At 41.4% G+C, this 20,277-nt stretch overlaps 1 protein-coding gene across 7 annotated transcripts in view; it reads left to right on the top strand.

Moving 5' to 3' along the window:
* Positions 1–20,277, top strand: part of Wdr20 (WD repeat domain 20) — a 66,777-nt gene that overhangs the window by 6,287 nt on the left and 40,213 nt on the right. The window contains exon 1 of one of the 7 annotated variants that reach the window (XM_048431314.3): positions 11,851–11,939. The exons of the other annotated variants lie outside the window; for them this stretch is intronic. The gene's annotated coding sequence lies outside the window, so the exon portion shown is untranslated. Of the gene's footprint in view, positions 1–11,850; positions 11,940–20,277 lie in introns of those variants that run through there. 7 annotated transcript variants of the gene reach the window in all.

Below are 20,277 nucleotides of genomic sequence, written 5' to 3'. Positions count from 1 at the left end.
CTGTGAACTACTAGCTTTTAAATATTTTATGACTTATTTTATTATTTTATTTTTTTAAAATATTTATTTATTATGTATACAATATTCTGTGTGTCTACAGGGTATAAGTGGGCACCAGACCTCTTACAGATGGTTGTGAGCCACCATGTGGTTGCTGGGAATTGAACTCAAGACCTTTGGAAGAGCAGGCAATGCTCTTAACCGCTGAGCCATCTCTCCAGCCCCTATTTTATTATTTTTTAATATTTATTTATTACGTATACAATATTCTGTCTGTGTGTATGCCTGCAGGGCAAAAGAGGGCACCAGACCCCATTACAGATGGTTGTGAGCCACCATGTGGTTGCTGGGAATTGAACTCAGGACCTTTGGAAGAGCAGGCAATGCTCTTAACCTCTGAGCCATCTCTCCAGCCCCCTATTATTTTTTTTTAAAAGATTGTTTTAGGAAAAAGATCCCAAAGGTAGCTATTTTATTGGACCTGTCCTTTTATTTTGTGGAGACTGTTTTTACATCAATGTGAATGGTCTCCATTCAGATCTCAGTTTAGCCATCACTTCCTCTGCAAATCCTTATGTGAATTCACAGGTTAGATCAGTTCCCCTTTGCATGTTCTTACAGCACCCTGTACTTCACCTTCCTGACATTTTCTCAGTTTGTAATTCCCTGTGAGAATATCTCTTTTGTAGACAAAACTTCCTTACAGCAGATTTGGCTTTTCCTGCTGTCTTCTCTCTGTCCATTGCAGTGCTCATCATTGAGGCAGGACCTTTGCTGCCGTATCTCTTGAGTTGAATGACTCAGTAAAGCTGTGTCTACTCATACTGTACCTTCAAAAGATTTCCAAGAAGCTGAAAGGCGTCCAAGTGGGTCTAAAAGTAATATGGGTAATTTTTAGTAGTTCATATCTTAAAAAATTTTCCAGTACTACCAATAGGTAATAAAGTTTACTTTCTTAAAATTGCAAGTTAGAGACAGTAAAGTAATAGAAAGTAAACAAATGCTACAGGTTATTTTATTGTTGTTTTTGAGACAGGGTCTTAATTTGTAGCCCTGGTAGGGCCTCCAGGCTCACTATGTAGACCAGGCTGGCCTGGAACGCATAGTGATCTGCCAGTATTTGCTTCCTCAGTGCTGGGCTAGAATGTAATACCTCCATACCTGACTTGCAGATTGTTTTTATCTATTGCTATCAAACCATACTACCTACAAGACTCATGTACTAGAAACAATTGCTTTAAAATTGTAGTCTGTGGGGACTCCCTGTAATACCAACAGTTGGAAGGGGAGGCAAGAGGACCAGGATTTTAAGGCCAACATTGGATACATAAGACCCTGTCTCAGAAAGCTGAACCAAATCAAACCAAATATATTCAGATTTACTCAACATGCAGACTAAACCTCCTTGCTCCTTCCTCCCCTCCCATTTCAGACTCCACACCATGAATGTACTGCTCAGGACTTTATTGATGTGATGATTCCTGTGGTACATGAGAATTAAATTTTGATGGGTCTAAGGCCTGTTATCTGTTAAGATTGTATGATCCCATACTCAGTTTTAAAAGTGAAAATAAATTGATCTTTCCATTGGGGAGATGCTGCTAATGTTTTTAGGTTCATTGCTTCTTTTTTCCCCCCAAACAAGGTTTTTTCTGTGTAGTCCTGCCTCCCTTGCTATCCTGGAACTAAATCTGTAGACCAGGCTGGCCTTGAACTCAAAGAATCTCTTGCCTCTGCCTCCAGAGTGCTGGGATTAAAGGTGTGTGCCACTATAACCTGGCAGTTCATTGCTTCTTAAATTTAAATTTGGTGGCTCAGTGGTTAAGAGGCTGTTCTTCCAGAGGTCCTGAGTTCAGTTCCCAGCAACCACATGGTGGCCCACAACCATCTTTAATATCTGGTGCACTCTTCCTATATATACAGGCAGAACGCTGTATACATAATAAATAAATAAGCAAGTTGAAAATACTGTGACTTCTAGGTCTTTATATTAGTTAAGGTTTATACTTGTGTGCTTGAATGAAGTTGGAGCCAAAAGAACCAGCTGATGCCATTTAAGTTTTATTGAGGAAAGTGGATGGTGGACTGATTTGGAAGAGGAGGAACATTTTGTCTTGTTGTCAAAAACTGCAGGACCACCTGTTGGTGATGTTGAAAAAATGCATGCTTTGTATGGAGGGTGAACTGGATGCCACACACACTCCTCCTGGCTTTAGATATTGGATGGCTTTAGGATGTCATATTCAAACCCTTCTGTTCTTTTCTTCTTTCCTTCTCTCCCCTCAGTGTTTTTCTTTATCTGCATAGGTGATTAAACCTAAGCATGCTGGGCAAGCATTCTGCCTCTGAGCTATCTGCCTTTTTAAGTTTTGAGTTAAAAAATATATATATTTTTAAATTTATTTATTTGTATTTTATGTACATTGGTGTTTTTGTCTGCATGTGTGTCTGTGTGAGATGTTGGATCCCCTGGAACAGGAATTACAGACAGTTGTAAGCTGCCATGTGGGTGCTGGGAATTGAACTCGGGTCCCTCTGGAAGAGCAGTCGGTGCTCTTAACCACTGAGCCATCTCTCCAGCCCCTAAAAAATATTTTTAAGATTAACTTAACTGTACTGTTTTGCCAGCATATGTGGTTGTGCGCCATGTGTGTGCCTGTGAAGGGTACCAGATCCTCTGGAACTTGAGTTAAGGATGGTTGTGAACTACCATGTGGGTACTGAGAACTGAACCTGGGTCCTCTGCTAGAGCAAGAAGTGCTCTTAACTGATGAGTAGTCAACTATGTAGCCCCCTCTACCCTTTTTTTTGGGGGGGGGGTTGTTTTTGAGTCAAGGTATTAGTAACTTGTTCAGTTGGCTTTGAGGTTTTTTTTTTTTTTTTTAAGACAGGGTTTCTCTGTGTAGCCCTGGTTGTCTTGGAACGTGCTCTGTAGACCAGATTAGTCTCGAACTCAGGATCCACCTGCCTCTTCTAAATGCCTTGGCTTAATTTTTTTTTTTTAAATTAAGTTTTGTGGTCATTGTTTGGTGGTGCTGAAGGGAGAAGATGGGAAAAGAACACAAGGTCTTGCTGAATAGCCCGGACTGGGCTAGAGTTCATGGCAGTCTCCCCACCTTAACTAAATTCTTGGGTGCTGGGTGGATAGGTATACACCATCACGCCAGGCTTACTTTAAGAAATTTTGTACATAATCTAGTAGGGCACACATTGAATTGCTGAATATCTGAAAATCTTTGCTTATTTCCATTGAGAATTGCTTTCTGACTTCTGAAATAGTGATTTTTTTTTAAACTTTAGAATCTTGCATCCTGAGTGGAAAGCATCGATAGTTATTATTTAAAGTAGGAAATACTTACCTCTCTAGAGAACCTTGCATCTCTTGAACTCAAAGAGGAGTATAGTAATGAATGATCCCTGAGTAGATCTGAGCAGCAATAAGAAACACACAGTGGCCTGGAGAAATGACTCCATGGTGAAGAGCACTGCGGCTCGTGCAGAGAACCCAGGGTTGATTCCCAGCACCACGTGGCAGCTCGCAGTCATCTGTAACTCCTGTCCCATGAGCAGTCTAACACAAACAATTAAATAATTCTAAAAAATCAAGACTCACAGAAAACGTGTATGAAATCAATAAAAAAAATCACGAATGTCATGTTTCATGTTTTTTTCAAGTCAGGGTTTCACTTTTTTTTTTTTAAGCTCTGGCTAATCTGGAACTCCTTGAACTCACAGAGATCCCCTTACCTTTGCCTCCCTAGTGCTGGGTTTAAACACATGCACCACCACCACCCAATGAATGTCGTTCATTTTTTTAAGGCTATTTTTACTATTTTTAATTATGTACTTGTGTATGTGTGCGCGTACATATGAATGTGAGTGTTATAGAGGCTAGAGGCATTGGATCTTTGGAGCTGGATTATTCTGGAGCTGGAGTTATATACGTGGTTGTGAGCTGCTTGACTGGGTGCTGTCAATAGAGCGCAAGTCTTCTGCAAGAGCAGTTTACATTCTAACTGCTGTGCCTTCTCTCCACCCCCTGCATGCTGGTCTCACTGCAAGTGTTGTGAAATGCGTGTGTAGACCAAGTTCTGCCTTCATGAGCTTGTTGATGTAGTTACTATTTTGTGATTAATGCTAGTGACATAGTGGTACTGTGTTAGAACAGAACTAAAACAAGAACCATAACAGTGGACTTGTCATTAGCTAGTTTGGCTGTAGAGCTAAAAAACTTTTCCAATTAGTTAGTAATATGCCTGCCATATAAACAAGATCCCAGGCCCCCAATAAGAAGGCAGGCCTAGTAAGTAGTGCTGTACCTTTAGCCCCAGTACTAGGGCGGGAAGGGAGAGATGACAAGACAGGCAGGTTCCCTGAAGCTCACTAGTTCATCTAGCAGAATTGAAGAGCCTCAGGCTCAAAAAATTTGACCATCTCAAAAATATAAAGGTGGTGAGTGGTCGAGGAAAGACACCAGTGTCAACCTCTGTCCTCCATTGATGGGCGTGGTTGACCGGTAGTTAGAATTAACCAGACCAGCTCAAAAACAAAAGAATATAATTTAATAATTGGAAAACAGAGAAACTCACACGACTGGGGTCCCGCGAGAACCACGGGCAGCCAAGAGAAAGAGAAAACAAGGGGCGGGCACCTGGATTCCCAGGTCCTTCTTCCTTGGCCCCAGATTGCCACACCCTAGCCAAATGTGATTGGCTGAGCTCCCCTGTCATCTCCCCCTTTTGTCTAAACAAGATTGAACCAAAACCAATACAACTATATACAATAGGAACAGATACCAAATATAAAATACAAGCAACAAACAATATTAAGCAAGAAACAAATAACAAAAGTTTTACTAAGCATTCTATTTCAAGGAGTCTAAATAATGTGTTGAAATTAAGTTTAGCTAAATCATGAGGAAGGTAACTACAATTATCTAATCTTCAACTCTGTAGACCCTTTCTGTTTGTTTAACATATCCTTTATAGTTCGATTTGATCTTTCTATGACTGCTTGACCTGTAGGATTGTATGGTATACCTGTAACATGCCTAATATTATAATAAGCAAAAAACTGTTTCATTTTCCTAGAAACATAAGCTGGACCATTACTCGTCTTTCACTCTGTAGACCAGGCTGGCCTCGAATTTACAGAGATCCGCCTATCTCTGCTTCCCAATGCTGGGGTTAAAAGCGTGCACCACCATTTTTAGGTCCCTGTTTTAATACAGTTTTGAGCCATAGTTACCAGTTTAACTAGTTGCTATTCTCCAAGGTTTATTATATAAGAAGTAAATGATTTATATTGTAATAGTTAGTGACAAAATTTAACGGACTTTTGGAAACAAAAAATAAAAAAGATAAAAATTGAAGTGAAAAAAGAGTTGGTGGGCTGATTGATTGATGGTTTATGAGTTATATACCTGAGTGTTTGTAATGTTAGGTTTTTGTAATAATGCTAATAAGAAACCCACTTAGAGGGATGAATTGGCTTATGTCATTGAATATTTGGCTGGGAACCAGCTCCATTTGCTAAGATTTTATCTATCTATCTATCTATCTATTTATTCTTTCATTCGTTCATTTATTTATTTATTTTTGGGTTTGCTTTCCATCAGCCTGCCAGCCTAGCTGCTGTGGCCAGATGCTGGAGAGGTGATAGGCTCTCATCTACCAGATAGGAAAGTGCTCTATAGACAGATGCTGAAGAGAGACATGAGCTACACTGAGTGTCTTGTGCTGGTTTGGGGACCTCTTCATCTAGTCCGCAGTGTTTTGTTTTAACCCGTTTCCTCTTTTAGACTGACCTTGAGGGCAGAAACCATATCTTATTTGTCCATATCCATTAGACTTCCACTACATAGAGACAGGATCAGTATTTAACTCAGGCTTGCCTTAGACTTGACAATTCTGGTGGCACATGGCTTTAATTTCAGCACTCAAGGGATAGAGGCAGACTGACCTCTATGAGCCTGAGGCTAGCCTAGTGTACAGAGTGAATTCTAGGCCAGAAAGGAATACAGAGATCTTGCCTCAATAAAGAAGAAAGGAAGGCAGGAAGAAAAGAAAGGAATAAAGGAAGGAAGGAAGAAAGCTGGTTTAAATTATAGTTCTCTAAGGACCCCTTTGAATGAGTCAGGTGATCTTTCCATCCCTTTCAGCAGCCAGGTGGGCTCTCTGTTACTCACCATTCATGGAGGTAGGCCAGCCCCCTTCCATGGGTTGAGAAACGTTTAGAAATTTGTCAGCCGTCTGGCCTCTTGTACTATTGGACGTCTCCTGGTCTAACTGAGGAGGAAGCAGTGCCTAGTGTCCTGAACGCCTGACACTGGCTTTGTGTTCCCTATCCTGGAGTCCTGGGGAGAAAAGTCCATACTTGGCCTTCCAGAAAAAAATCCTGCTGCCCTCCAGTTCTTTCCTGTTGGATGCAGGAGTTGTACAGCTCCTTTCATTCCCCCTTCCCCTAGTCCTGGTCTAACTGTACATGTAGCTAGCAAATTGAGGAAAGTAAGATCTCAACTAACTAAAAAATAGTATTTGTTGTCCTTCTGGCTTCCCATGCTGTGCCCAAAGTCTTGGGTTTCCATGAGAGAGCTCAGAGGGTGGAGGTGGAGTGGCCTCTCAGAGCCTGAATAGACCAGTCACCTCTTGTGTCCCTCTAGATCCTCTCTTCTTAGACATTGTCACTTTTCTTTCTTTCTGGTGGCTCTGCTCTGACTTGTTGGCTGCCTTGGCTTGTGGTAGACTATGTTGCCTGTCTCATGGTTGTCCCTTCGCTAGTGCCTGGAAATCAGGTACTGTGGTTTCATTTGTACTGTGTGGCCATCTTGCACTGCGACTTCTTGGTTCTATGGTTTCTGTGGCCACTCTGTGGTCCCAGTCTACCTCTGGCATGCTCTACTACAGTGACACTCAGGGTCGTACCATAGCATTTCAGCATTAAAATCTGAATTTGCACAAAGCCTTTACCTTTTTAGTGTGACTTTGGCTCTCAGTGTCAGATTCAACATGGCACTGGCTATTCAACTTCTTGCTGCCAAATCCACTGGCTACCATTCAGCTTTTCAGCAGCACTTGGCACCAATGTTTATTTACTTATTAATTATTAATTTTACACTTTTATTTTAGTTTCTGTTTGATGGGACATATACATACCACAGCATGTATGCTTGTTAGGGAACAGTTTCTGAGAGTTGGTACCTTCCTTCCACAAGGTGGATCCTAGGGACTAAACTCAGGTCTTTAGGCTTGACTATAAATGCCCGCCTTATCTGTTGAGCAATCTTACTGGGTGTCTGTTTGTTTCTATATTTATTACTTTTAAGTTAGAGTCTTACTGTATAGCTCAGGTTAGCCTTGAATTTTCTCTGTAGTCCAGGCTGCCCCATCTTCCCCCCCCCATCTTTGTTTTCTTGCCTGCTTTGGCTTCCTGAATACTGGGTTTACAGGTGTGTTTCACCCTGGTTTGTCTTAACACTTTAAAAATTTACTGCCAGTGGTGGTGGCACACACCTTTAATTCCAGCACTCGGGAGGCAGAGACAGGCAGATTTCTGTGAGTTCGAGGCCAGCCTGGTCTACAGAGTGAGGATCAGGACAGGCTCCAAAGCTACACAGAAACCCTGCCTCGAAAAACAAATAAACAAATAAATTTACTATTATTATTGTGGTGTGTATGTGTAGGAATACGTGTGCCTTGTGGAGGTCAGGGTAATTTTCAGGAATTGGTTCTTTCCTTTCCACTGTGTGTGTTTCAGGTTAGGGACAACACTCAGGCATGTGCAACAGCCTGCTGGTTGGCTCCCCCCCCCCATCTTTTCACTTTTAATCCTGAATTCACCTTTTTGGCCCACGCTGCTTTGGATTCTTTTCTTGGTTCGTTTCCTACTGTCTAGATTTTAATTGTTGGGTTTCCTCAATGACTTAGTCTTAATTCCTTTCTCAATTCTATTATATTTCTTGGCTACATTTGAAATTATGTTTCCCTTTTGTTCCTGAAATAGTTTGTTTATGTTCTCCCCCCCCCCCGGAAAAATGATTTATTTCAGTAAATGAACCCAGTGGGTATTTCTGTGAGAGCACAAATTAGTTAGAGCAATTAAAACTTGAACTAACATATGCTCTGGCCAATCTCGGCCTCAGTCACCTTCAGCTGTAGATCTTCCTTCTTGATAGTGAATGGCCTTGCCAGTTCTTTCTTCAGCTCCCGTTTTGCCATGTACTTTTTGGGCTGTGTGTGTCTAGTCCTAGACGTATCCATCTCTGTGTTAAAACTACCTTTCTGCTCTAGACCTTGACTTTGGCCTACGTGGTGCTAGGCCCTGTCACTGACTTGAACTTTATCCTTCTCATTCAGATTTGTTTTTCCCCAACAGATTTACAATATTTGCTTGTTTTTTTTTTTTTTAAATTCAGTGTGGTGGCTTATGCTTATAATCTCAATACCCAGGAGACAGAGGCAGGAAGATTGCTATAGGTTAAATGCCAGTTTGGGCCACATAGTGAGACACCCCACTCTCCAAACACACACCCATCAACACACAAATACTGAGCTCATTTTTCTGTTTTATGCATGTTGCTGTGTTCTCTTTATTCCTTTAGTTTTCTTTAGGTTGCTCTCTGTGTTTTTCCCTAGCTTACTGGATAAAAACATGTTTAATCTTTTCTTGTTTTTAAATGATAGGCTCAAAGTTCCTGTGAGCTTTATTGCTTTAACAGCCTCCCATGTATTAGGTAAGTGTTAAAAAGTATTTGGGATCTGAGTAGTTTTTTATTTCATTTCTTACTTCGTCCTTAACTCTTGATTCTAAGTAGACAGCTTTAAGTTTCTATTAATGTGCCTTTTCTTGTAAAATTAATAAATTGGTGAGTGTGTGTATGTCGTGTCTGTGCATGTGCATGCTATGGTATGTGTATGTAAGTCAGGACAGCTTCGTGGAGTTCATTCTAGAGCTTGAACTGAGGATGTCAGAATTGTATAGAGCCATCTCCCTAGCCCATACTTTTTTCTAATAGTTAAAGTTTTAAAAAACTACATTTATTTACCTGGTAGGGGATGAGGACGGACACATGCATTACATGGTACACTAGTGGAGGTCTGAGGATAACTTTTGGGAGTTGGCTTTCCTTCTATCATATGGGTCTTAGGAAAAGAACTCACTCTTCAGGGTTAGTGGCGAGCACCCTCACCTGCTGAGCCACCTCACTGACCCTTGGTGTGTCTTTGTCCTCTACAAAACATTTGAATTCCTTTGTCATTGTGCTTCTTTCTCTCCCACTCTCCTAGTTTTACTGTTTCCTGCTGATTCCTGTTTGAAAGTTTGCCTTGAACGGACCTGTGCGCGTTTGCTTCTCTACTCAGCTCTCCTAGACAGCCTCTAGTCTCCTCTTGTCTCTCCTGTCCCGACTCTTCACAGTTACTAGAATCATTACAAATGGGAATGTGATGTCATTCCTAGACTTAAAGTCATTCAATGACATTTATTTGTTTGTTTATTGAAACAAGGTTTCAGGTGGCCCAGGCTGGCCTCATGTGGGCTATGTAGCTGAAGATGACCTTGTATTTATGATCCTCCTGCTGACACCTCCTAGTGCTACACTGCTTAGAGTACTGACTCCTGTTGATTCTACCACGAGAAAGAAAAGGGGAAATGATGTAGGAGGTCCTTCTGTCTTTGTGTTGCTTTCATTGGTTAATAAAGAAACTGCTTCGGACCTGTTGATAGGGCAGAACTTAGGTAGGCAGGGAAAACTAAATGGCATGCTGAGAGGAAGAAGGGCGGAGTGAAGAGATGCCATGGATCTGCCATGAGATAGATGTGCTGAAGCTTTGCTGGTAGGCCACGACCTCGTGGTGATATACAGATTATTAGAAATGGGTTAAATTAATATGTAAAGTTAACCAATAAGAAGTTAGAGCTAATGGGCCAAGCAGTGTTTTAATGAATATGCTTTCTGTGTGATTATTTTGGCTCTGGGTAGCTGTGACAAACAAGCGGCCTTCCTGTTACATTTTTGCCAGGAATGTAGCTCAGTGGTAGACTACTTGTCTAGCATGCCCAGCACGCATGATTCCATCCCCAGCAATACAGATGAACAGAAAAAAACTCCAAACCATGACCTATTCATATTGCGCTAACAAGCCCTTGCCTTCCTTATTTGCAGCTCTTTCATTTTCTTGCTGACTTACTGGCTTCCATTTAATCCCTCTGAATAGCATTAAGGTTCTTCATACTTATTTTTATGTGCTGTTTTCTCTGCCAGAAGTGTTGTTTTCCTCTCTTCCCTTCGGTCTTCTCTAAAGGGGAGCTACACCCTTTATCAGAGCAATGACATGAACTGTGTTCCCTCTGTGACTAGATCATTCCCCATATAGCTACAAGGCTGGCTCCCTCACCTTTTCTGATTTCTGCCTGTTGTGGTTTGAATGAAAATAGTCTCCATAGGTTCATGTTTGAGTACATGGTCCCCAGTTGATGGAACTGTTTGGGAAAGATTGGCGGATGTGACCTTGTTGGAGGACGTGTGTCACTGGGGTATGCTTTGAGGTTTCAAAAGACTCAAACCATTCCCAGTTTCTCTGCCTTCACCTTGTGAATCAAGATGTAAGCCCTCAGTTGTTCCTGCCTCTGTGCCTTTGCTCTATCATCATGGGCTCTAACCCTCTGAAGTGATAAGCCACAAATTAATGCTTTCTTTTATAAGTAGCCTTGGTCAGTTGTTTTATCACAGCAATAGAAAAGTAACTAAGATAGTACCTAAATATGATTCTGCTATTCCTTTCCAGACAGGGACTACATGAGGTGGGAGTAGCTTTTCATTCTGTAGTCCAGGCAGTCTTAGATCTCATTCTGTAGCTCGAGATGACTTTGATCTCATGGTCCTTCTGTATCAGCTGAGATTATGGACATGAGCAGCATATGTAGCTTGACTTCTTCGTAGTCCTTTTTACTGTCTGATTCTCATCTAACTTGTTTGTGCTTTCTACAGGAAGAGGTATTGATTATTATCTTCACTCCTGAGGTCTAACTTAGAAGGAAATGTATCAGCTCAGGACCCCCAAGACCAAGTTCTCAGCACAAAGGAGATTTGTCCTGGAGGGACAAAGGACTGCATCTAGATAGAGAGGAGACAGGTATGGCACATAGGAAAATTGTGGTTTATAAAGGGAAAGAGAGAAACCCCATGTTAGGATGAGGAGTTTAATTTTTGTTTTTGTTTTTTAAGTTAGGGTTTCTCTGTGTAGCCCTGGCTGTTATGGAACTTTCTTTGTAGACCAGGGTGATCTTGAATTTACAGAGATCCAACTGAGTGCTGGAATTAAAGATGTGCACCACCATGCCTTGTTTGAGTTGTTTAATTTTATTTGGACATGTTAATTAGGTGAACCAGAGGGCACTTTTGATTGCTGGACTTCAGTCCTTTGATAGCAGAACCTTGGTAGTCAGCCTCAGGAGAATGAAGTGGCCAAATAAGGGAGTAGTTCTTGGTGGCTAGCTTTAGAAATGTAGCAGGTTTTTAGCAAGACAGAATGGGAGAGAAGGGCAAAGCCTGGTAGAGCTATGTTGCCAGGCCCGGCTAGCGAGAGTTCCTTCCTAAGTGTCTAAGGCAGTGCCTGACACATAAAGTAGAATTCAGCGAATACTAGTTGAGTGAACTGTGAAAGAACCTATCTGAGGCGACTTAGTAAGAAAGTCTCCATGTAGGATGTAGGTATTATGGGTATTATGGCTTCTTGTTAGGCCTGTTTTGTTCTTTAAACAGTCAGTGCATTTGCATGGTTCAAAATTCAAAGGATATTACAATAAAAAGTCTCTCAAATCTTGGCCCCAAGCACCATGTTCTCTTCACAGATAGCCAGTACTGGAGCTGAGGATATGGACATGTGGCTTCATGGGTAGAACAGTTAATTGCTTATCATCTACACCAGAAATAACCAGCAGTAAGTAAATCATAGGTATATTCCATCGATATCAAAATGCAAATTTTAGCATCAGTATATTTATACCTTGTCTTATTTTTGTTTTGTTTTGTTTGAGAACATTTCTCTGTGTAACAGATCTGGCTGTCCTGAAACTTGATTTGTAAGCCAGACTGACCTGAACTCACAGAGATCCACCTGCTTCTGCCTCCGAAGTGCTGGAATTAAAAGCATGTGATGAGTGCGCAGTCTTAATTTAATGAAATTCCTCCTTTGATGGCGATTGAATTATGCAGTTTATTGTAACCTTATATACAGCCATTTACCATGTGGGTGGAGTATCTGATAATAAATTATTCTGAGTAGAATATATGGGTCAAAGACGTACATTTGTAATTTGGAGCTACACAGCCACGGTGTCTTGTGCAGGGTATACCAGTGTTGACTTCTGGTGCAGTGCAGCAGATGAGACGTGGTGTCAGTGGAGATATTGTGTCTCACGGTTGGAATCACGCTGAGTGCATGTGTTTAAGAGCCTTTATATTTCCTTTTCCTCCTTTTGAGACAGGATCTTACTGTGTAGCCATTGACTGACCTGGAACTCAATAAGTTCTGCCTGCCTCTGCGGTCCACCACACCCCACACCTGACACTGTTCTGCAATTTTGAGACATTAGTCCAGGCCAACCTTGTTATGTATATAGCTCACACGGGACTTGAGTGTTTCTGGTCCTTCTGATTCCCTTCTTAGTGCTGGGACTAAAGGGACGTGTCGCCACACCTCACTGAGAATCGTGTTTTTTTTTTTTTTTGAGTTGTCCAGGTCTCCACCCATTCTTTTCTAGTAATATTTTGGTCTTTTGTTTGTTTCTTGAGACAAATTTGCTCTGTCTTGGAAAGCACTATGTTGCCCAGGCTGGCCTTGAACCTGCTGGAACCTTTTGTCCCAGGGTCTCAAGTGATGAGAGTTACTGTGTGAGCCTGGCTTTAATTGTCTTTTAAATTTACTATTAGTATTTGTGTTTAATTTGCTGTTAGTATTTGTGTTGTGCGTGCATATGTGAGTGTTGCATATGTGAGGTCAGAAGACAGCAGTGGTGTTGGTTTGTTTCTTCCACTTTTGTCTAGTTCCAGTTGTCTTTTTTATTGTTGTTAAGTTTAAAACAGTGCTGAATATACAGCCTATGGCTAAACTTTGCATCAAAACAAATTTTGTGAATGTTCAGGATGTAAATGAAGGTGGAAAGATCAGGAATAAGTGTAGTAATGGCTAAATAACATTAAGGTATATAAAAAAATTGAAGAAAACAAGCCAGTTTTTTCTTCTCCCTGCATTGGGGCAAATACCATTTGGATCTCTTTACTAATTCCTGGTTCCGTCAGGTAAGCTGATTGTAGTTAGGATGAGGATTCTCTTGTACCTTATACCTTTTGGGCAACAGTTTGCTCTGAGATTGTAACATTCCATCCTGCAGAGAAGCTCCTTCAGCAGGAAAATAACTCAAAATAGCTTCAGGAAGCCCCTAAAATTACCAGATTCACTAGGCCCCTCCCTTCAGAGTAAACAGTAAAGCTGCAAAGACAGACCACACGAGCTGCTTGGGAGAAGCACATACCATACTAGTCTGGAAGAGGCTTAAACCACCCGAGGCTCCTGGAAAGGGCTTCTCCAGCCTGTAGAGGTCCCTGCAGGCTGTGCAGTGTACTCCAGATTCCCAGCTTTGTGAGTTGTCTGTCACCCATGGTGGGGTGGCTTTGGCGATGCAGCTGTCTTTGAGTCATTTCTGCTCCTGTAAGTGACGCCTCATCCATACTCCTGTAATTAACCCCAATAAAACTCACTGGTTCATCAAGTTGGTCTTTGGTGGTATCTGTACTCTGCTCTGTCATGGGTTCCCCATCTTTGTTGAATAGACATGTGTTGCATTTCCCCAGGAAAACTTGTGTCACAGAAGCAAAGTTTTGTCACACAATAGCATGTATATTCTCACGTGTTTTCATCGGTCTTCATGGTAGAACTGAGGTCTAGTGTAGCTCTAGTGTTTAGACTGTGTTTTGTGGTCACCTGCATCAGAGTTGGTGATAATTCTTTCCTGCTGTGCTCTTTGCTTCTTGTCTTCATGTTCATGTTACTTAGCCTGGACTTAACCATTGTCCAGTCTGTTCTTAGTCACCATTTTTATCAACTTGCCTGCAATAGCTCACTTTTCTAATAACATCAAATCCAAGCTGAGCCTACTAACTAAGCTCACCTGCCAATGGCTTCCTCAGAATTTCCCATTTCTCTTGAGAAGATTGTCTCACCCAGATTGAACTACTTGTGCTGAAATCATTGCTGCCTTTACACATCTCTTTTGTACACCTGTCTTAGTTTTCTCTTAGGCATCTTACCACACCTTTCTGCTTGCCTGTAGTACTTTATATTTACTTCTTTCATATACAGAAACTCCCAGTCCAGCTGTTAAGAGAGTTTTCTGCTCTTGTAGAAGACCAGTTCGGTTTCCAGCACCCACATGGCAGCTCACAACTGTCCTTAATTCTAGATTAAAGGACACCCAGCAGCTATGTGTCCACTCCAGCAGAACTGTTTGTTGGCATAGAAATAGACCTTTTGCAGTTACAGAAGTCTTACTGAGTGGAGCTAGCATTGACCCGTTCAGGTTGCAGGTTCAGCCCTTTGAGACTAATCCCCACTTCAGACCCAGTTGCAAGTCAGCAGAGCTTCTGATGGATTGACTGCATAGTCAAGTTTCCATAACTCTCTCCCAGGTTGGATTTATTTATTTTTTGTTTGTTTTGTTTTTCAAGACAGAGTTTCTCTGTGCCCAGGACAACCACCCCAATTAACTTGGAACTTACTTTATAGATCAGGCTGGCCTTGAACTCACAGAGATCTTTCTGTCTGCCTCCTGTGTATTTGGATTAAAAGTGTGTGCCACTACCACCCTGCTTGATTTATTCTTAAGAAAACACTATTTTCAACATTTGCTAATTTATTTTAAAGGGTTAAAAATTTTCTTTATTTACATTTTTGGTTTGTTTTGTGGGTGTGTGCATGCTATGACGAGCATGTGGGGGGTCAGAGGACAACTTGCAGGCCTTCTCTCTTCCTGTGGTGTCTGGGGCTTGAACTCTGGTTATCAGGCTTAGCAGCAAGAGCGTTACCTGCTGAGCCATTTCACTGGCTCTGTAAAAGATATTTGAAGGTTACAAATAAACAGGTAGATGAGGTGGTACATAGGACAATGTGTGGAAAGGGGCTAAACCCAGGGCTTCTGAATCAGTGGAGTTGAGGGGTACAGCACTTCTCCGCCCATGGGCGAGTTTTTGTTTAACCATAAACCTCCATGTATTAAGTTGTCCAGATGCTCTCTGAACCCTGTTCTTTGGGTTTTTATTTTATTTTACCTTCTGTACTTGTTATTGGTCCCCCCCCCCCCTTTTTTTTGAGACAGGATTTCTCTGTGTAGCTTTGGAATCTGTTCTGGAACTCACTCTGTAGATGTGACTGGCCTCGAACTCACTGAGATCCATCTGCCTCTGCCTCCCACATGCTGGGTTTAAAGGTGTGTGCCATCACCACCCGGCGACTGTTGCTGCTGCTTTTGAAATAGTATTTCACTCCGTAGCCCAGCCGGTTGGAACTTAATATGTAGCCTACCTAGGCTGGCCTTCAACCCTCAGTTATCCTCCTATTGTAGCCTCTTGTAGCTGAGATTGCAGGTGTGTACCACTATGATAGACACTCATTTGTGTTTCTTTGAGACAGAGTCTTACTGTGTAGCCTCGGTTACTGGTCCTTCTAGTTCTTCCGTTTTAGTTTCCGTAGTGCTGGACTTCTGGGCATGACCTGCCATACCTGGATTTCATGTTATCTGTGTTTCCCAGGGTGGTCTTGAACTTATGGACTCAGATGATCATATCATTTTGGCCTCCCAAGCAGTTGGAACTATAGTGTGTGCCTCTATATCTGGCTCCTTTGAGGTTTCATTGGAGACATGGTGGCTGTTAGTAGACTAGGTGGTGAGGAAGCCCAGAACGGCCTGTCTGATAATAATCTTTAACACTTGGGGGTAGAGGCAGGAGGACCAGAAGTTCAGGGTCATCATCAGCCACATAATTAAGACCAGTCTGGTCTTACACGAGACTCTGTTTCAAACAAACAAACCAAAAGAGAAATAGGGATCTTATCATCTGTTGTCAGGCAAGATGGGCCATGGAATTAAGATTAGAGTTTTTTATGACTTCCCTGGGGGTTGGGAATGAGATGGACAGAGACACACATGGTAACAGGTACTCTGTTTTATGAACTAACTGGTACTTTCACTGATCAGACTTCTAAATTTATTTTATAATTTTAAAAAATTACATATCACCAAAAGCAATCTACAGATTCAACGCAATGCCCATCAAAATCCCAACAAAATTCTTCAAAGACCTCGAAAGAGTGATACTCAGCTTTATTTGGAAAAGTAAAAAACCCAGGATATCCCAAACAATCCTGTGCAATAAAAGAACTTCTGGAGGCATCACAATCCTTGACTTCAAACTCTACTACAGAACTACAGTACTGAAAACAGTCTGGTATTGGTATAAGAACAGACAGGAGGACCAATGGAACCAAATAGAAGACCCAGATATCAATCCACAACATTTTCGAACACCTGATCTTTGATAAAGAAGCAAAAAACATCAAATGGAAAAAAGAAAGTGGTGCTAGCATAACTGGATATCAACATGTAGAAAAATGAAAATAGACCCATATCTATCACCATGCACAAAACTCAAGTCCAAATGGATCAAAGACCTCAACATAAAGCCAGCCACTGAACCTTATAGAAGAGAAAGTGGGAAGTACACTTGAATGCATTGGCACAGGGAACCACTTCCTAAATATAACCCCAGCAGCACAGACACTGAGAGAAATAATTAATAAATGGGACCTCCTGAAACTGAAAAGCTTCTGTAAAGCAAAGGATATGGTCAACAAGGCAAAACGACAGTCTACAGAATGGGAAAAGATCTTCACTAACCCCACATCAGAATGAGATCTGATCTCCAAAATATACAAAGAACTCAAGAAATTGGACACCAAAAGATCACATAATCCAATAAAAAAAATGGAGTACAGACCTAAACAGAGAACTCTCAACAGAGGAATCTAAAATGACTGAAAGACACTTAAGGAAATGTTCAGCATCCTTAGTCATCAGAGAAACGCAAATCAAAATAACTCTGAGATTCCCTCTTACACCTCAAAGAATGGCCAAGACCAAAAACACTGATGACAACTTATGTTGGAGAGGTGGGAATACCAGCTGGTACAACCCCTTTGGCTGTCAGTATGGCGATTTCTCAGATAATTAGGAAACAACCTTCCTCAAGACTCAGTAATACCGCTTTTGGGTATATATCCAAAGGATGCTCAATCGTGCCACAAGGACATGTACTCAACTATGTTCATAGCAGCTGTGTTTGTCATAGCCAGAACCTGGAAACAACCTAAATGCCCCTTGATTGAAGAATGGATAAGAAAAATGTGGTACATTTACACAGTGGAGTACTACACAACAGAAAAAAATAACGACATCTTGAATTTTGCAGGAAAATGGATGGAGCCAGAAAACATTATTTTGAGTGAGGTAACCCAGATACAGAAAGACAATTAATCACATGTACTCAACTCATAGGTGGTTTTTAAGCATAAAACAAAGAAAGCCAGCCTACAAACCACAATCCCAGAGAACTTAGACAACAATGCAGACACTAAGAGAGACTTACATAGATCTAATCTACTACATGGGAAGTAGAAAGTGTAAAAAGACAAGATCTCCTGAGTAAATTGGGAGCATGGGGACCTCGGGGAAGGGTTGAAGGGGAGGGGAGAGACAAGGAGGGGAACAGAGAAAAATGTAGAGCTCAATAAATATCAATAAAATAAAAAAATTGCAAAATCTGTAATAAAAGGTTAACTTAAAAATTACACTATATCAAGTTCAGTAAATCATAAATAGCTAGAAAAATTTTTGCTTACTTTGATTGTCTGTGTTGTAGTTTCAAATCCTACATTTTTTATTATATACACATTTTTCAGCGGGCAACTGAAATATTTTTAAAATGCAAGGGATATATTGTTTGTTTCTAGTTCTTGGTTGAATGCATTTAACAACTAGATATTTGTATTATTTACTTAAAATGGTATATAGATTTGGACCTTGTGGGCATGGCCCACCATTTTTGGATTTCACTGAACCTGACCATGCTCCAAAACAGTGATGTCAGGAGCTACCAGGTTTTGGAGTATTTCAGATACTGGATTTTTAGGTTAGGAATGCCTAACCTAAATAGACTAGTAAAGTCTATGCAAGTGTCCCCAAATCTGAAAAAACCTCAAATTTAGACCACCTCTGAACCATGGGCATTTAGAATAAGGGACTGGCAATCTGCAATTTTTAATGTCTTCCTAGCACTTGCTTCATGTCAGGCATCTAGTCATTTTATAGACTCTAACTCCTGCAAACTCCTCAAGCCGCATCTGCTAGGACTGTTGTGTTACCTCCCCTTTTCCCTTTGTGTTATAGTGGTGTGGAAGGCAGGTCACTGGTTCAAGCTCACAGGTCAGACCTGGGTCAAGTCTGTATGTCCTGGTTGCTGCTCTATTTATTAATCACTCTTCTGTGTGTACTGCCGGTTTTCATCCAGGTCTTCTCTCCAGATGCCACTGTAATAGCATCTCTGAAGTAGAGTGTATTTATATTGTTCATTTTGGAGTTTTCCCAGGTTAGGGTCTGTGTGGAGAATGCATCTGAATCTACCACTCGGAGAAATTGATGGTTCCTTTTAAAGTGTTGCCAGTCATGTTGTTTGCCAGAGATTCAGGCACAGCAGTGTGTCTGGCAGTAAAGGCAGGTGGCTTCTAGAATGGGACAGTTCCTGAGTGTGATGTCGGTCTGATGTGTGCCGAGTAAGTCCTGGCTGACTCGTGCTTTTGTCCTTCTTTGCTTCCATCATTATTCACATGGTGTGAGGTTTCAGGATTTTGTGAAAACAGCATAAGTACTTGGACTTGCTGTGCACAGCAAGAAAATCAGAGGGTGTTGTGTTATGTGTTTTCACACTATTTAGGATCCTTTGTGAGGGACAGATCAAGTCTTCCCAGACCATTGTAAAGAGGCCTTTTCGGTCGTAGGTGCTGTCTGTGGCCCTCCTGCTTCTTGCAGCATTAGCCTTTGCTGCGTAGGTGTGTGTTACCCCAAGCTGAGCTTCTTAGCTTTTCATAATTTTGCAGCATAGTTTTAAAATGTTACTTACTAGCTGGATGGTGGTGGTGCATGTCTTTAATCCCAGCACTGGGGAGGTAGAGGCAGGCAAATCTCTTGAGTTTGAGGACAGCTGGTCTAATGAGTTCCACAGTAGTCAGCTACATAGTAAGACCCTGTCTCAACAGAAGAAAAAAGGCGGGGGCACCTATTTCTGCCATTCTCATATTTGCATGCAGAATTTAGAATTCTGCATATATTCTATTGGCCAGACTTGTATTCGTCATCATTTGCCTGAATTGTCGAGGTATGATGTTCCAGAAGCCCTCGGGAGCTTTGGAAAAAACTGAGGGGGTAGGCTTTAGCCATAATTGGTCTGGACACAGCCAGCTTGAGAATTTGTCAAAAGGCAGGCAACTTCCTTGTCTCCTGATGCAGGTTGGCTCAGTCAGAACATACCTGTGAGCCTTGTTCCACCTAGTGAGTGTCATTTGTCTATCCTAGACTTCATGGGTTTTGCAAAGTTTCTGTGTTTATTTTGTGGTATAAGCACTACACTTGCAGGTTGTAACAATTAGTTGTTACTGTCTGATGAAGTAACAAGAAAATCATAATGAAAGGCAAGGACATTAAGAAGTGAAGACTTTTGTTTGTTTCCTGAGATGGATGGGTCTCAGTGTGGCCTAGGCTGGCTTTCTCCTGTAGCTTGAGGGGAGGGGGATCTGGCTGTAGTAAGTACATTTACAGTGAAAAACTCAGAACTCTAAATTATCTTCATTTGATTCCTTGCAGTTTATTTCTTTTAAGTTGTGTATATTGAGAGCAAATGTGGAGTTTTAATTTGAAAGTGCTATTTCCCTTGCTTTCTTGAGGTTTCCTTCCAATCCCCTGGTATTAGTCACAATGTTAGGTGAATTGTCTTTTAAAAAAATGTAGCCCATGTTGGCCCTAAAGTTTATATATATAGTCATCTTCTGTTCCAAGTGCTGGGATTGCAAGTGTGGGCCACCATACCTGGTTCGTGCTAGGCAGGCACTCTGCCAACTGAGTCACATCTCCAGTAATATGTACAATATATTCAGTGACCTTTTCTACTAGCCC

Source organism: Myodes glareolus, chromosome 11 (assembly GCF_982192425.1).
Source record: "Myodes glareolus chromosome 11, mMyoGla1.1, whole genome shotgun sequence".
Taxonomy (NCBI): domain Eukaryota; kingdom Metazoa; phylum Chordata; class Mammalia; order Rodentia; family Cricetidae; genus Myodes; species Myodes glareolus.
The sequence above is the reverse complement of the archived record's forward strand: the minus strand, read 5'-3'. Positions and strand labels throughout refer to the sequence as shown.